Source organism: Engraulis encrasicolus, chromosome 4 (assembly GCF_034702125.1).
Source record: "Engraulis encrasicolus isolate BLACKSEA-1 chromosome 4, IST_EnEncr_1.0, whole genome shotgun sequence".
NCBI lineage: Eukaryota > Metazoa > Chordata > Actinopteri > Clupeiformes > Engraulidae > Engraulis > Engraulis encrasicolus.
This window is the reverse complement of record NC_085860.1, coordinates 2862572-2880000: the sequence shown is the minus strand read 5'-3', so window position 1 is coordinate 2880000 and position 17429 is coordinate 2862572. Positions and strand designations below refer to the sequence as shown.

The 17429-nt window shown below is 44.1% G+C and overlaps 1 protein-coding gene across 2 annotated transcripts in view; it reads right to left on the bottom strand.

Annotated features, from left to right (window-relative positions):
- LOC134447181 (protein inscuteable homolog) overlaps positions 1-17429 on the bottom strand; it is a 68466-nt gene that overhangs the window by 49309 nt on the left and 1728 nt on the right. Inside the window, exon 1 of one of the 2 annotated variants that reach the window (XM_063196529.1) lies at positions 5057-6726. The exons of the other annotated variant lie outside the window; for it this stretch is intronic. The gene's annotated coding sequence lies outside the window, so the exon portion shown is untranslated. Of the gene's footprint in view, positions 1-5056; positions 6727-17429 lie in introns of those variants that run through there. 2 annotated transcript variants of the gene reach the window in all.

Below are 17429 nucleotides of genomic sequence, written 5' to 3'. Positions count from 1 at the left end.
CCTACTGAAACCATTAAAGGAGCAATTCTTCACTAGTTTAACATCCATCTGCATGTTACGTAGAACAGTCCTTCCCACTCGTCCAAACCCACAGCAGTTTTGTAGTCTTCCATTCAGTCACTGTGGTTTGGAGTCTCTTTTCCAGCTTACAGGGTCTCTGAGTTCAGCTGAATACCAACCCAAAACCACAGCTAACATTTATAGTGGAACAAAAAAAAAATCTCATGAGTCAGAATCACAATCTACCAGGAAGGGCAAGTCAAGACAGGGATGGTTGTCATTTATTCCTTTTGATGTAGCTTTCATATGTTGCCATTATATGGAATGTTTTACACACATTGAGACACTTTCAGCCAAGTCAACAGGCCTATGTTGCGTACAAATACCTCAAAAGCCAACAGTCGGGGGCTGCACATTTTTCTAAAGCTCCTTCATTCCGCCAGCAACCTCTCTGTAATCGGAATGAGACAATTTCCCTTACATATCTTTGGAGGTAGCCTATTTGATAGTTTACGGATAAGTATAGCTACTTCAAAGGGCAACATTGGGTATTCCTGCATTTTGCTGAATGGATATCTTGTTGCTACCAATTATGCATGATTCAGTTATCTCAATCAGTGGTGTAGTCTAAATTTTTGAGGTGGGTATACTGAATATTTGAGCATTTTTGTGGTGGGTATACTGTGCTATTCTAAATACTGAATCAATCAATTTTAGGATGGGTATACTGAAATCCCTGACATTTTCAGGTGCGTATACTGCGTTATACCTGCGTTCTACGTAGACTACACCACTGAACTCAATAATCTCGTAAAATCCATTATCTGGAATGTCTTGTGTGTAAACGAAGCCTAGACACCTTCTTCAGCCTCAGAACTTGGCCTGGAATAACTCATTTAGCTTTTCAAACAGGAAAATTGTCAAATTATTGAGAGAGAAATTACATTGTAGAGTCACATGTACTATAGGCTACATGACTAAAAACAGCTAGCCTACCACAGATATCAAACCAACATTTTACTGCATAAAAGGTGTGCACAGATCGGCACGAGGTGGTGCTACAGCACCTGCCTGTTTGCCCTACTGTACAAAGAATGCCCCTTTTTTGTCACCATGTAGCCTACTGTGTTCCATATTCACATTATCTACAAATGATTGACGATCAAAAGCATGTGACAATAATGCCCTGATATATTATATAGGCTCTATAGCCTGTATGGTGAGGCAGATGGAAGTTCCATATACCCCCTGCCTGCCCACGAGCACCGGCTGCCCCAAAATGTCTGTTTTATGTATACATTCACGCGAACCCAAGATCACCTGAATTAACACTCAGGGCTTAACACCATTTTAGAGCTTGTAGCTTCACAGTGTGAACTTAGCACTCAAAGAGTTAAATTGAACAGTAAAATGGAATAGGACCTTATACTCTCAAAACAGCTTTTACTGTCTACTGGTAGGCTACTACACAGTCACAGGTACAGGACTTGTAGGCCTACAGTACTGTACAGGACTCGTGAGTTACTGTTCACTATTGATCTGCATCCAAAGCGTCTATTCTTGTCTTGTCTAGGGTTTTTTTTCTCTCTCTCTCTCTCTCTCCCTCTCCAGAGTAATTTAATTATCAATAACCCTCCCCCTATTTAAAATAGCCGCAGCTTGAGTGTGCCAATAGAATATTTCTTATCTCTCTAATTTACTGGCCCGCTGCCATCCAGTGAGTCCACACTTTGAGCGCCGCGAGCCAGGCGAGGCAAGGGCTGGCCGCGTGCTCTTAAGTGCCTACAACTTTATTCTGCATTCTTTATTGATGTAGCCCATTTAGATTGTTCCATTTTTAAACCTGTGGTGCACAAAGCAGTGGGAGTGTGGGGGTGGGGGTGGGGTGGTGGGGTTTGGAGGCTGGCCCTCATTCTGATCCATTTAGTTAATGACATCCTGCCATAGCCCCCAGGATGATTTCATGTTTTGATGTTTACCGTAGAGTACAATTAGCTAACACATAAGACTGGCTAATCTCTGTGGGCCAGTGTCATGTAACAGTTCTATGATATTAAAACATCTGAAAAGCCTTTGCCGATTAAATGGATAAAGGAGTAAGGCTCAGTGCAGAGTAAGGGACTGACGCGGATTTAGGTGCTGTGGTTTGTCTCTTTGCAAGGGTCATTCATCCATGCTGTTAAAATAGCCTAAGTTATCAAATGATTTAAAAAATATTATACTACACAAAGGGCAAGACACATATACGGTAGGCTAACAACACTTCAAATAGCTCTTTAAATCCTTTAAAAGGTTTAATCTCAAGACGTTTGCCTCTGACTACTGTCTTGGCGAGCAGTTTTTGTCTGCATTATACAGTAAAAACAAGCACCAGGGGAGAGCTGGTATTGTTTCCTGATAGCAACCTCACAGCCATGGGAGGTTGTTTAAATAGGCACCAAGAGAGAGAGAGAGAGCGAAAGCAGTTTCACTTCACATCCAAAAAGTCAGTGTGATATCACTTAACAGGACTTTGAATAGGTATCTTACAGTACATGCCCTGTAACGGGGAACTGCAGAAATTCAGGGATACACCCCTGGTCATGTAAATCAAATAGGCATACATACTCATCTACTGTACATACTCATCTACATACTACATACTCATCTACATAGTACATACTCATCCAACTCATCCAAAAGTTGGCAGTCATGGGTAAGTGGTAGAGCGTCGGGCTTGTCACGCAAAGGTTGCCGGTTCAACTCTCGACTCGCCAGGTTAGTGGGGGGAGTAATTAACCAGTGCTCTCCCCAATCCTCCTCCATGACTGAGGTACCCTGAACATGGCACCGTCCCGTCGCACTGCTCCCTTTCGGGCGCCATTGGGGGCTGCCCCCTTGCACGGGTGAAGCATAAATGCAATTTCGTTGCGTGCAGTGCACAGTGAACATTTACGTATGTGCTGTGAAGTGCTGTGTCACAATGAGAATGGGAGTTGGAGTTTGGGCTTTCACTTTCAACTAGGTCTACTCTCAGTCTGAGGTTATTCAATATTCATATAGGCTAATGTATCAGCAAACCCAACTTGAATTCAGTGGAATATTTTGACACCCCAAAGAACTTCTTTAAACAGCTTATAACTAAAGATAACTCTAATGTCAGCCCAGTGAAACCCATAATCCCAATGACTGACGCAAATAAAGAATGTGACGTTTAAGGACCAAGGTTAGCTCCCAGTGAGATGTCAACAGAGATTCTAAGAGTATATTGTATCTTATCCAGTCTCTCTGAGGTCACTGAGCAGGTGTTCGTTCCCAGTTCCTTCCTCGTTTTGTGACACAATTGTCCTGAATTCTAGGAAAAGCAATCAGCTACACTGGGCTGAGTGGCCTCTTAAATCCACTGACGTGGACACAAAATAAAATGAAATTCATTTTCATCATAACAAGTGCTTGTAATAGTGGCCAGTACTATAAGAAATTAGTGATAAGCTAATATGCAATGTGTTTTTGGTATAGCATGCTGGCTTTATGTCAATATATTGAAGAAGCAGCAAGCTGCCTGTCTCACGTCAAGTGCATGGGCCTCACACGCTTGACAATGTTAAGGGTAGGCCAATATGAATGTCAAATGTGTATTACTTGTTTTTTGCACTTTTGTAAGGATGGATTAAAGAGGGAAAAAAACAGAATCGTTGAGTTTTTTATGAATTCAATATTAGATTGTTTTACATTTTGCAGACACAAGGAACCAAGGATAACTTGTGAAGTAGTGAGCTATTGAAGAACATGAGTATGGCAACAACTGTATTTCTAAAGGGATGTGATGTGAACTATCAACCTAAAGTAACGACAAAATGAAGATTGTGCGTCCAAAGATTAATCCAGCCCTTTTAGTTTTGTAATGCTGTATACCCACCGCATCATTACGGAAATGCACCACAACATATCCCAATATTGATGATTTCAGCATAGAGCTTTTGTGCCATATTAAATTTGGGTTTTAAATACAAAAATGTCCAGTGAGTGGTATCCTAAAAGGATGCTGAGGGAGCAGTCCTCCAGACCAAAACTATGCTCTTTCAGCTGAGCTGTGAAGTGCGGTGTGCTTTTGCAGCGTCTAGCAGAAATGTCTGTAGCACTCCCTTGGCTTCCTGGCGCTGTCACAGAGAGTGGGGCTGGGCTAGGTGCACGAACAAAGAACACCTCTGTGTTATCCATGTCATTCTCGGGGTAGAATAACAGCTTGGCAGTGGTGCGTATGTGTGTTTTAATTTAAAGCACTGGGAGCAGCTGAGAGGTGCGCTATTGGCTTTTTGGAAACACACGTTCATGTGGTCATGGGGGCTGGAGAGGGCGAGGGAGGGGGTGCACGAGAGAGAATTTCACTCCATTGCAAATCGCCAAGCAGAACCATCAAAACTAGCCTACATGTGCTGTTGCAACTATGTAGTTTTGCATGCAGTATTGTTGCAGTGGTTAGGGTAGAGAATGCTCAGTCAGTGGACAAACTCAAAGGTTAGATTCTCACTCACACACATACAGTAACAAATTTGCATTTCCCTCCTCTGCAAGAACTCCATGCACACTGTTTAACATTTCACCACACAATGTTGGCATTCAGAGGCATACAGTTTATTGTGCATGGCCTCCATTGTGTGTGGTTTTTTGTAAAAGCGCATTTTTGGCATTTAATGCGTGGAGTGGGAGAACACTGAACATGTTTCAGACAGACCAAAACCGCTAACAACACAAGACTTCAGTTCAGGCCAGGAAAAATAAAAAAATAAAAAATACTGCACTCCAGCAAAACCTTTTCTGTAATAACACACATCAAATATTAAAATGTACAGTGTGAATGTTTTTTTTCTTCACAGAGAAGGAAAAAAAGCAAATAGTTTAAAAACTGCAACCTTGAACCTATTATCTTCCAGACTATAAGACGATTACTCAATACATGAGAAATAAATTAAGAAAATGAAAGAATTAAAAGCTTTACAAGAAACCCACTACGCAGCCATTACGTGATAAGGTGTGCAGTGGTGATACATGTCATAATTAATGCTTTAATACTTGCCATGATGTAGACACACTCTAACCCGGAAAGAAGATCCATCTAGTTCAGGAACGCCACTACTGGAGATGACAAAGCTGTCCCTATGTCACAGACATCTTAATCCACTCAAACCCCCAAAAAGCTAGGTCCATCCTTTTCAGAGAGACTACAACTGAGGGTGACACATAGACACAACCGTCTCTACTGTATATCAGCACCAGTTTAAAGGGACAACTGTACTCTCTCTGGGAGTCTGGGAGGCCAGCTGCTTTCTCCCGGCCCCAGTCTGACTGGAGCATTCCAGCCTGCCGTTGAGTGGGCAGGCCTCGGGTTGGCCTGGGGGCCTGCTGCACACATGGGGGACTTTTCAGCCTTGGAACATGTAGTAGGCTATGCAGCCCATATACAGTACAGCACCATATGCATCAACATTGACTCAAAACCACAGTGGACGCCACCACGCTACGTCAAAGACAGTGACATGATAGAAATCTAAGCAAAGCCGCATTGCCTACTTCAGGTTAGCAAAATCTACTGGTCACCCTCATAATACTCCCGTCATCACAACAAACACAAACCCTTTCAAACACACACAAAGTCCAGCCTTAAATAGTATAGGTTCCTTCGATTGGTTATCTTAAAGTCTGCCCATGCAGACAAACAAAGTGCCTCTAAAAGCAGCACATTCCTCAGATAATACTGTGGGAGTTATTTTGGGTTGGCTTTGCTGGGACTGGTGGCTGGTGACAGGGGACAAAGCAGTCGGCCGGAGTCCTTCGGGGGGAATTTTCCAGCTCCTACTATGTAATTATCTTCGCATGGCAAATGCATAAAACAGAAGGGGTTCATCTAATGAAAAAAAGTGAGCGCTTGCTTGAGCTTTCCAAAGCCTCGCTTGGTTTGGAGAAGTTAATCAGGCATGGGAGGGTGTTGCCACAGCCGCTTTCAAAGGAGTACGTGGTTATGACTTCAACAGACACAGGCCTGGGACACCTCCCTATTACTTCTGGTCATAACTTGGAGCCAGACAGGGGCACACAAATGAGCTCTGTGAAAGACCTATAAGTACACACTTTATGAATTATTATGGCAAGGTGTTGAGTTTTAAATATTTTTTTATCTACTTTTCCTAATAACTGTAGGCAGCTTGGTGAGATGGTCCGTCATGTGCTTTCCACATACAGTAGAACTTGAAGTGTGTGACTCTATGAGTCATAACCTTAATTTATCCCACAGACATTTCACAACCATCAAAAGTTTGTTTTTATGAAAAAAACATACAGAAACACTTCCATAGTGTATATCACGAACACTGTAAATTGATATCCTTGCCTGAGGAAGGCTCTGCATTGTGTGTTATTTTTAGGCATGCACGTAAAATGGCATGTCATGATGTTGACACCCATTGGTCCAAAGCCGCCCAAAGCCGGAGGTTGAAACTGAAATGGCAACAACGCCATGATTTATTAACTCCTACACCACCCACAGGCCGTCGCAAACTTGGGCTGTCAGGAAGATGTTTTTCTGAAGAAGGTGAGGCTCAATCATTTCCGACGTGGCAGTAAAAAAAGAGCGGGATCCCATCAGGGGAAGTGACAGCCACCGCTGTCAGCTCAGGGCTTACACAATCAACCTGCATCCACTCTCGCACACTCACTCAATTTGACACTCACACACAGTCTCTCCATCTCCATCTCCATCTCCATCTCTAGCTCTATCTCTAGCTCTCTCTCTCTCGCTCTCTCTCTCTCACTCTCTCTCTCTCTCTCTCTCTCTCTCTCTCTCTCTCTCTCTCTCTCTCTCTCTCTCTCTCCCCTCCTCTCTCTCATGTGTGACACACATAATCCACCCCCACAGCCCACAGACACACAGTCTTCCTATGGCTTAATACAAAACCAGTACAGATATCCATACAATTTCTAACCAGTTTGTTTACTGTACAAGTATTATGTACGAAAATGAAATTAAGATGTGAACATTATTTTACCAGGGCAACAGTCATAACAGACACAACTGAGGTTTTGAAAAGTTTGAAAATAACACTACCCCACTCTCAACCCCCACCCACATTGAACATGGAATATCCTAATAATCAATAGGGGTAAGCGAGAGTTTTTTGGTTAGGCCTATCTCTCACAGGGACACAGAGTGGTGCAAAAATACTAGGAACAGTGGTCTGCAACTTCACTCAATGAAAAAAATACATAAAATATGGGGAGCAAAGAAACCATAGCATTCCAAATGTAAATCCAACTCCCAGAAATAGAGGAACAAGAGGAGAAATGCAATTATCATGAATATGGCTCTATTTCCCACTCCGCCAGTCATGTGAAGTGACATTTGCACCGTGCCACCTACATTTAGCATGATGTTCATACTTGGGCAAAGGTCACACATGCAAGTATGCACGCACACATGCAGACACACGTATGCACACACACATGCAGACACACGTATGCACACACACACACACACACACACACACACACACACACACACACACACACACACACACACACACACACACACACACACACACACACACACACACACACACACACACACACACACACACACACACACACAGCAGTGACTGAGACATCAGTGACAAGAGAACACTTGTGGCAGTGTACTTCAAGTATCAGCCCTGAGTGTTTGCTAGAGGTCAAAAGGGGTCCTTATGCCCTTGGAGAAGAGGGTTATAGGTCAGGAGATACTTGAATGACAGGAGTGTTGAGATCACTGTCAACCAGCTTGCGGAGGTGAGCAGAGGTATTCTAATAGCTCCAAAGCTGAGCTGTTCCCATTAGAAGCAGTATTTCCAAAGCAAGGCAGTGGAGAGAGTTCAGATCTCGCTCATTTAAAAATCAGCCAACAATGCATGTACACTTCTGTGTTTCCTCAAACAAAACACAAGAACCATGTGGCAAACATAGAGAGGAGGAGAAAACACACACACACACACATGTACACGCACGCACGCACGCACGCACGCACGCACGCACGCACGCACGCACGCACGCATGCACGCACGCACGCACGCACGCACGCACGCACGCACGCACGCACGCACACACACCACAATGTGCAGACTGTCCACTTGTTTGGGTTGAGGTGCCCTGCTCAAGGCCATTTCATCTGAAGAGAGCAAGTGGTGCTCAGCTAGTCTGGTGAAGTCTTTCATTTGGTTTCACTTGGCGCAGAGAATACAACATTACATAGACACCTATTAGACACATGTACCTCATCCCGAACAGAGAATACAACATAGACACCTATTAGACACATGCACCTCATCCTGAACAGCAGGTACCTATATTCTGGGAAGCTTACTACGTAAGCCTGCTGTATAGCTTGTCGTGAAGATCCTCGATTGCGTACGATTTCTGAAATAAAACTTAATCAGAGAATCCTAACACTGTAATGGAATGAATTAATTAATTTTAAGCACACATGTATGTAGCTCCTCCAAAGCCTCAAAGTTTATTCCTGTCTGGACTAGCCACTGACCCTTCCATCACAGCCCTTAGTCCGTATTCCTCCATTATAAATAACCTTTGAGCAGGTAACACTTTTTTGAATGCAAGCGTACACTTAAGCACATTCAGCAATATACAGTATAAGTTCGTACACATTTGAAAAAGCATATGGAGCAGACTTCACCAAGGACACTTCCATTACAGTAATTTCAAGAATGGTAGTCAAATGCCGAATTATGTCAAAATACCCACCCAAAACTTTAATAAAAAACCCTGATGGAACAGCTTTCGCATGTTGCAATGTAAACCGATGGGCTATTTTGGCTATTTTGGCTATTTTTGTCTGTCGCCTCACGTCCCGACTATGGGACCATGAGTCACAAAGAAGCCCAACACCCTGCCAGAGCACATTACGCATGTGGTGGGCACGATGATGTGTTAAACAGTGTTCTCGGCGGCTTCTACAAAAACAAACAAAACAATGCTGCCCGTGATCAAAGAGTTTGGTTGCATTTGTGGGTTACCATGGTGTCACATATTGTTACCGTTACTGTTGCCACAGACATAAAGGACAGAAACAAATCTTGCCACCTCGTAAGATCTCTTTCTTGGGATGAGTCGCCAAGCTATTACTCTAATATTGTTTTGATTATTCATTGTGTAAAACATTTATAGCAACTAATCATATAATGGGCCTGTTATGTCGCCAGAGCAAATTAAATTGAAATATTAATTTCCCTAACAAGAAGAGCACAGACAGAATATTCCCAACTTGATTTACAGTCTGCAAACTTTAAGTGTTTATTTTGGGGTTTGCCTCTTGTGTATAGAGGATAGGATACTCAATGCTTTGTGGGATTTTTGCATTGTATTGTAGTAGTGCTGCTTTTGGCTACAATCCTACTGTAGGCTACATGTCTTACGGATCTTTCACTCCATGAAGTACCCCTTGCTTAGCACCCAGATATTGTCCTGTATTGCATCATTAACTTTAATGGCTGTTCTACTTGAATTGTACACACTTACAGGAATAACATAGGTCTATAGCACCTTAATATAGTACTACTCCAACTGAGAGATGGGAAAACTTTAGTTGTAAGCACACTGAAAGATAGCAAACGTTAAACCCCCTAAATAGCATATCAAAATATACAGCATGCCAGCCAGACATGATGTTTATTTCAAAATGGACTTTGAGGCCAAAACAAGTCTAGTTGCTGTTCAGTGAGAAAATTGTGTCTTTTTAAACTTGAAGTAGCCTGCATGCATTTTTCTTTGGTTCTCATCGGTGCGAATGCTGGGCCAAAGGACTAGTCATGTCTCACATCTGTGCCAGCTCCCATTGAGGAATGTGAGAACCCAAGTAAAAAGAGAGAAGGTGTTTTGGTGACATCACTGTGTGTTTATTCCACTCTAAATCCCATGATGTTACTCAATAGAATTGACAACCTCCTAGAATTAGATGCTGCACACTAGAATTCTAAAATAACCCCCTAAGTAACACTATACTTCTTTAGGTGGGAGATTTAGGAAACTACCACAAAGGGCGGAATGGCAGGCCAGAAGACGGCCCAGAAGGCTACTGCTGGGAACTGCTGGAAACTGCTGGGTACTGCTGGGTCCATATGTAGGTCTGTCCACCAGACGCCTTCTGAGAAAAACAAGAGTGACCGTAGAGAATCTAAAGGAGCCAGCCAAGCAGCTGGCATATGATGCTGAGGAGGGAAGCTTTTGGCTTTGCCTCTGACGGAGGAGAAAGACATTAGGTACTGGAGGAAGAACCACTAAACCCAAAACAGCTGTAGCTTTTGTGGAGCTGCACCGATCAGCTTCAGGGGGTGGCAGGGGTCTGTCCACCAAACACATTCTAGGGGATGCAGCCAGGACTGTCTGGAGGCTGCAACAGGCCTGGCAAATGAAGCTGTGCAGAGAAGCGTTTGGCTCTGAGAACAAGAACACTGTAGAAAGATAAACTAAACTCAAAACAGCTGTGGCTATTATGGAGGGAGCATCAGGGGGTGGCAGGAGTCTGTCTATCTTACTGTACACCTTCTGAGGGATTCAGGACTGCATGGAGGGAATCTTAAGAGGCCATCCAGTGACCCATCCAAGAGCTGGTAGAGGAGGCTGAAGAGACTAGGTGCTGGACTAAGAACAACTACACCCAAAACAGCTGTAGATTTGGAGGGGGCATACTATCAGCTTCAGGGGTGACAGGAAAATGTCCCTCACAGTGCACCAACACCAGGAGACCAGGAGTTTCGGGATTAAAGGAGCAAGCCATGCATTGCCGATCGATAACTTCAGTCTAATGACCCTGCAGCTGACCTCTGGTGGGCACCAGAGAACCTTTTCTCACCAGCAGAAATGCAGCCAATACACATCTTCCCTTTAAAGTAGGCCTATACTACCAGTATAACTACTGTTGGTCAATGGAAGAAAGGCCACAAGTTTGGAAAAAAGCCTTAGACAGTTTATATTGAATGTTATCTGTAGAAGATGCGCAGAGAAAAGTACTTTACGGATGAGTAACACTTTGCTAGGGTGGCACATGGGAAAAAGTGGAAAGTGTGTGAGACGTACTGCAATATCGCTTGCTTTTACACCCAGCGAGAGAGAGTGAGAGGCAGAAGGATGCCAGTCAAACAGGCAGGGGAAGAGATAGGTCTGTGACACTTTAAGTGCATTCTTCTGCCTTTGTATAGGAGCATCCGGCAGATGCTGGAGATTTCTCAGAAAAAGCTAATGATGCACTATGCCCCTCTCTCAGCATCATTGCATCCTATTCTCCTCCCCATCCCTTTCCCCCTCTTCCCCCATCCTTCTCCCCCTCTTCCCCCATCCTTCTCCCCCTCTTCCCCCATCCCTCTCTCTGCTTCTGTCTGTCTTTGGCTTTATCTGCATCTTTCACAGTCTGTCTGTCTGTGTGTGTGTGTGTGTGTGTGTGTGTGTGTGTGTGTGTGTGTGTGTGTGTGTGTGTGTGTGTGTGTGTGTGTGTGTGTGTGTGTGTGTGTGTGTGTGTGTGTGTGTGTGTGTGTGTGTGTGTGTGTGTGTGTGTGTGAGAGAGAGAGAGAGAGAGAGAGAGAGGAGAGAGAGAGCGAGAGAGCGAGAGAGCGCGAGAGAGAGAGAGAGAGAGAGAGAGAGAGAGACCGGGGGGGGTGGGGGGTTGTGCACACTGATGCATGCCTGTATGTGTGTACTTTGTGTGTCTTATGTGTACGTGTGTTTCTCTTCCTAACACATGCATCATTCCATGCCCTCACTAAGTAACTAAGTGTTGGAAATAAATATTGAGCTGTTGTGTTTTTTTTCCAACTCCGAGGGAATATCCAGACAACAAAAAGCTTTTTAGCTTACATCAGCTATAACAATGACAGATGAAGTCTGGTGTGTTGCTCGTTTTAATGAATGACTTGTGAGCAGCAGCAGCAGCAGCAGCATCTTCATCCGTGCATGTCTTCCGTGCCATGAACATGTGCTACTATTGCTACTCATAAGGCTTCATCTATTGATGTGATTCACACACAGTGTGTCCGTACGCGCGGGCGTTTAAATAAATCTTCACATGTGCGTGTGCCTAAATATTTAGGCGGTCGGCCTGCCATCGCCGACAGCTCATTCCTTATGTAACGCGGCGCACGGCATGAAGTCATTGCAGGTCGGGTTACACAGGGGAGGTTAGATGGTTAACTGCTGTGTGTTTCCCCGGCCCAGTCAGTCTGCACAGACCCTACCACTACCAGGGCCGCTGACAGCTTTGGCAGAGTCGGGGACAGAGTCATCTGAAAGTGCCTTTCGCTCAATACATATAGTGTCATGAGGACCAAACTATGGGCCTCCTTTCTCCCTTGGTCCGGGACAACTGACCCCTTTATCGCCTTCCCTGCCTACCACTACCATACAAAACAGTCCACCATGAAGCAAATATACACGCTCAATTGTATGTGTGAATGTTGACAATGAACTCATTTGACAAGGGTAGTTGTTTAGAATACGACAAACAACAGTCTTGGCTGCAGTAAGGTGACAGGATTAACGTTGAGCTGTGACCCCACGGGCCAGTCTACAACAAGCTAAGAGCATCCAGTAAGATCTATCAACATCAACAACCCAGAGTTACCATGTCAACCAGTTACAGTAAAGTAACATGCAATAACTTTGTATTAACATTGACTCACCGAAAGCTGCTGTGTACAAAGCACAAACACAAACTGTAGAGAGGGCACAGTTCACATCCTTAACAACAAGATCATCTACGTACACAGTGTCTGACTTCTCTGTTGCCCGATGTATGAAATTAGTGTTGCATGTCAGGTTGCCATACCTTCATATGAGGTGACCAGCCAAATGAGAAATTCCCATGCATTTGGTCAGCCGGCCTGAGAGAGAGGGGGGAGAGGATCCGTCTTTACATGCCACAGAGGAGGAGGAAGTTTGCACAGAGCGTAAAAAGTCACGGCGAGAGTACTTAAGTCTTCCAAGCAGGAGGTGAGGATGTGGTTTCAGCCCTGTCTACGCAGGGCTGTAGCACTAAGGACCCCTGAGGTTCCCTTGTCCAATGGGAGGGTTCGTGTCGTACCCCTGCAGGTCATGCTGTCCAATGAGAATGGGTGTGGGTCCATATCCAGCACTCATTCCAGCCTCTACTGTGTGGATGGAACCTCAACCCTCTAACACCCAGAGACAGTTTTAATAATGCATGGGCCAGAAAGAGACACCCCATCACACACATGCTGCCCAGGTAAGATGAGCTGCTGGCCGCCTGCCTCCTCATGTGCGGCCATGGGGAACCGTCTGGCATGACAACAGAGTTGTCGGTCTCCATGAAGGGTTTTGTTCCAAACATTTAGGTCAGAGTATGTGTGAAAATAAACGAATGCCATTAATGAGATTTTGGTCATAACAAACCCGCTGGTACATCCAAACTGCTGAATGTACCACCAGAGATAGTATTTAAGATACTATCTCATTTATCTTTAGAGAAGAAACTGTTCATCAATGGAGTCAGTTGGAATTAATAGATGTACAAAGCTCTTTTTTAATATTAATATTAATTCCTTTAATACTCGAAGACACATGTTTGGTTTTACAGTTAACCTAAAGGTTCCTCCAGTTGCCCAGGCTCTGTGGGTTGATCAAGGATGCCTATGTTGTTTCAGCCTGTGTGGACAGTGTTTTGTTTCACTGGGAGGTACCTGTCGTTTTTTTTGTGAGTGTGGTTTTAAGAGTAGTGTTGTGGTTTTAAAACTTGGTGATGTCTCTTCTGGGTACAAAAGAGTCCCACTTGGTCCCACAAGAAACCCCAGTCTACCAGCCTGTAAAGCACTGGTAATACCAGCCTGGTAACACTTAAGCAAGCATTTTATTTGAAGTCATATCAGACAGGACTGCTTCTGCATTTCAAGTGGCACAACATGCATTTTGATCAGAATCTGTAGCTTTTGTGATTGTGACATGTTTGAGGAAAATACTTTCAAGTCCTCATTTAGTGCTTTGATGTCAAAGGGGTAGATAGAGTATTTTGGGAGAGATTGGCCCACATCATTTCCCCAAACCTCTCACCCCTGCCCCATGCTCATGGATAGCTAAGCAAGAGACATTCTGAAGGTCCTCCTTGCAGTAACAAGGAGTTTACATTGCACTAAGTACTAGCATATTGCTTAGATTTAAGGACTTTCCGGATCATGTAGATTTATCATACAAGATAATCTAGCGTAAAATTCATTCCTAATTCCATTCAACATCTGGGTTCTGAGGTCACGCCACCTTCACCACCATCTCTTTGCTCACATATTGTTCTCAACGTTTGTGACGACTACTTTGTGTTGTCGCCGAGAATTTACAGCCAGTGAGTCCATTCATCTCCAAACCGTGTGACATGTGCCATGCAAACAGATACCCCATCCTCGTCCCGAGCCCCGTCCCATAAATCTGTCTCCCCCTTCAGACAGGTACAAAGCTGCCCCCAGTATGAGGAACATCATGTTATTGTTCAAGTACTGAGCGTAGAACCAGAAGGTTAGAGCAAAGGCCACTGCTATTTGTAGCAGGGCAGCTGACAGATTTTGCTGGGCCTGGGACGAAATCAGCTGATGAGCAGCTTCTTCAATCACTACATAGGCCTACAATGTAATGAGGGAGCCAATTCTTGCCCCCCCACTTTCCCTCTCCCTGGACAACTGACCTGTTTGACCCCCCTTGTCGTCAGGCCTGGTTTGCAGGCCTACTAGACTGGGTAACGAATGGGGGTTATAGGGGAGAACACAAGAGGCTAAGAGAGAGCTGGAAGCAGTGACTCATGGGCGCTCAGAGTCCACAGCTGGTTAGTATTAAAGGGGAGTGTTTGGGGCGCAGATTGGAGATCTGTGCCCAGAGCTGGACCCTCCACTCCTGGGCTTCTCAGTGAACCCAGTCAGACACCGTTCTGGCTGTGTGCTGGAAGAATGTGCAAGGTGTTGACTTTTAAATATTTTTGTAGGTGTTGTGGAGAGAGATGAGGACGGCAAGATTAGTCAATGTGTCGTGCAAAAGTGGCTTTGTGGGTTTGTGCACAGGGGGAAATTGTGCGCATTCTTTCGACATTTGGTTTTCCTGTGGTGTTTTTAATGGTATGTTTGAGTTGTAGTAATTGCCGCTTTCTTGAATGCAAGCTCATGTGTCAGCCATTATGTTAGATATGAGTAGATAATCAAAGGGGTAACAAGATAGAGAAGGTTTTTTACGTTGTGCAAAAAACATTTCCCTGGACAGAGGTGTCATTCTTGTCAACTTGACATCTTGTCAGTGTGTGTGTGTGTGTGTGTGTGTGTGTGTGTGTGTGTGTGTGTGTGTGTGTGTGTGTGTGTGTGTGTGTGTGTGTGTGTGTGTGTGTGTGTGTGTGTGTGTGTTTGTTTCCAATTTCTATTGCATAATGCATCCCATTCAGCCTTCATGACACTTATCATCACATACACAACACATGTGTCCGGTCGGATGTGTTTACCTACATATGTGCTTATGTGGTCATCTGCTATTGCTCTCACTGGGATAACTCTAGAGCAGGTTCAGTTTCAAACATTTCTCCTATGGCCCCAGAAAGACATTTAAATTGTGCAAATATCCAACTTCCCTATGAGCTGACACATGAGAGGAGCTCAGGCGGAGGCAGGAGGGGGAGGGAGGTCTTCAGGGTCAGGTAAACAAGGGACTACAAAGTGGGGCATGCAGGGAGAAAGGGCTCCCCGAGGAACTATCCTGAAGTGAGCCACACTTACTGGCCTTTGGTTGAAATAATATTAGCAGGTAACACTTTAACACTTCTGTAATCCACAGTCCATCTGATGAGTTCACGTAATAAAGCCTATCAAACATAACCTTTGGAGGGGGCATAATGTAGTGTGGTATGCCAGATAGGACTCAAATCTCCACCAGTGTCAAAGACTTCTGCTACAACAAACAGTTTCAGTATATTGAATCAAATTAAGCTCAATAGTACCAAGCTACTCACCTTATCTACTGGTACTATGTGATCATAAATGAATCAGGTTAGGGCATTATACTGGTTTGAGAAATTAGGGCACATGAAGTCAATAAGGCAGGAGTGCCCTTTTTCCTGGGCCCACTGTCCTTCATGATACGTTCTCATCCTCAATGTTGTATTCTACAATTCTAGACTGTGGCTACCAGTTGAGTAGTAGCCTGGCAGTGATTTCACTACTTGTCAAGAAACTCTGGATCATAATGGGAGGTCTTGACCTGTAGGTTTGACCTTATATTAAAAGGCTGATTAGAATGACTCTTGAAATGTATACTATGAAGGAAGGAACTGGCCTGGACCAGACTCCACATAGGTTTCCTAATTACCCAATTATGTTTCTGCAGAATGTCTATTCAACACATGTAGACAGAAGAATTTCACGTGTTGTTGTGAGATTATTGGTAAGGAGACAGAGAGGGTCTGCTTGTTAGACTCAAGGTAGACATTCAGAAAGAAAGACTGTGACCTTGTTCTAAAATCTGCAGGCCATTATGCCGTTCTTTTTTTTCATCCCACTGTGTGATATGCAAACACGTTCCATCTGTTTTCAGAACCGTGGAACATAAATGAATCGTAGTAAAAATGACTGAAAAAAACTTTTATGATATTAAAATACCTAGTCGTGTCGGCCACGACCCACGAGCACATAAACAGCTGTAGCCTAGCATGCCGCCGCCATAGAGACAAACATTGGCGGTTCCAGCTGGCCGTTGGCAGACAGAATGAGCGCACTGTCTATAAGTGTGCCTAGAGTGTGAAGCGGGAATTAAAGCGTGACCTCGGCATGACGTGCTCTCTTGAATTACACGATACGCACGAGCACTGACTGCTCTTCCACTTTCGCTGGCCTGACCCAGGATATGAAACGTAAACAGCAGGTTAAGGCTAATTTATTGCGGCTACGCTTTAGTTTCCTCATAACCTGTTGCACAAACAGGTACAGAGTACGTTTGGCAGCAATTTGACACCAAGTCGAATTCAACCCCCTTCTAGTTGGTTCTACTCTAAAAGTGTTGATTTGAAACTACCGTTTAATGTGCATACTGTAGACAGCGGACGGGATTTTGTTTGTGGTAAGTAGGCCTAATATGCCTTGACAATGAGTATGCTGTAGGCCTTCAGAAGTGTAAAAGTTAATTTGAGTTCACTGATTTTGTTGTCTTGTTTCCCATTACAGCTAGTGACTCCTTAATTTCCTACAGGATTAATGAAATTGCTCTGCTTGACTCTTTGTTGGTATGCCGCATGTTTAGATAGCAAACCGCCTTCAAATTGCAGGGACATGTTGGGTCAGACATAACCACCACTGCCAGGATAAGTAAGTTTAGATTATGCTCATAATTTAGGCAAAGTCTGAAAATAGTTTTCTTTTATTACCACCACTACCCCCCCCACCCCC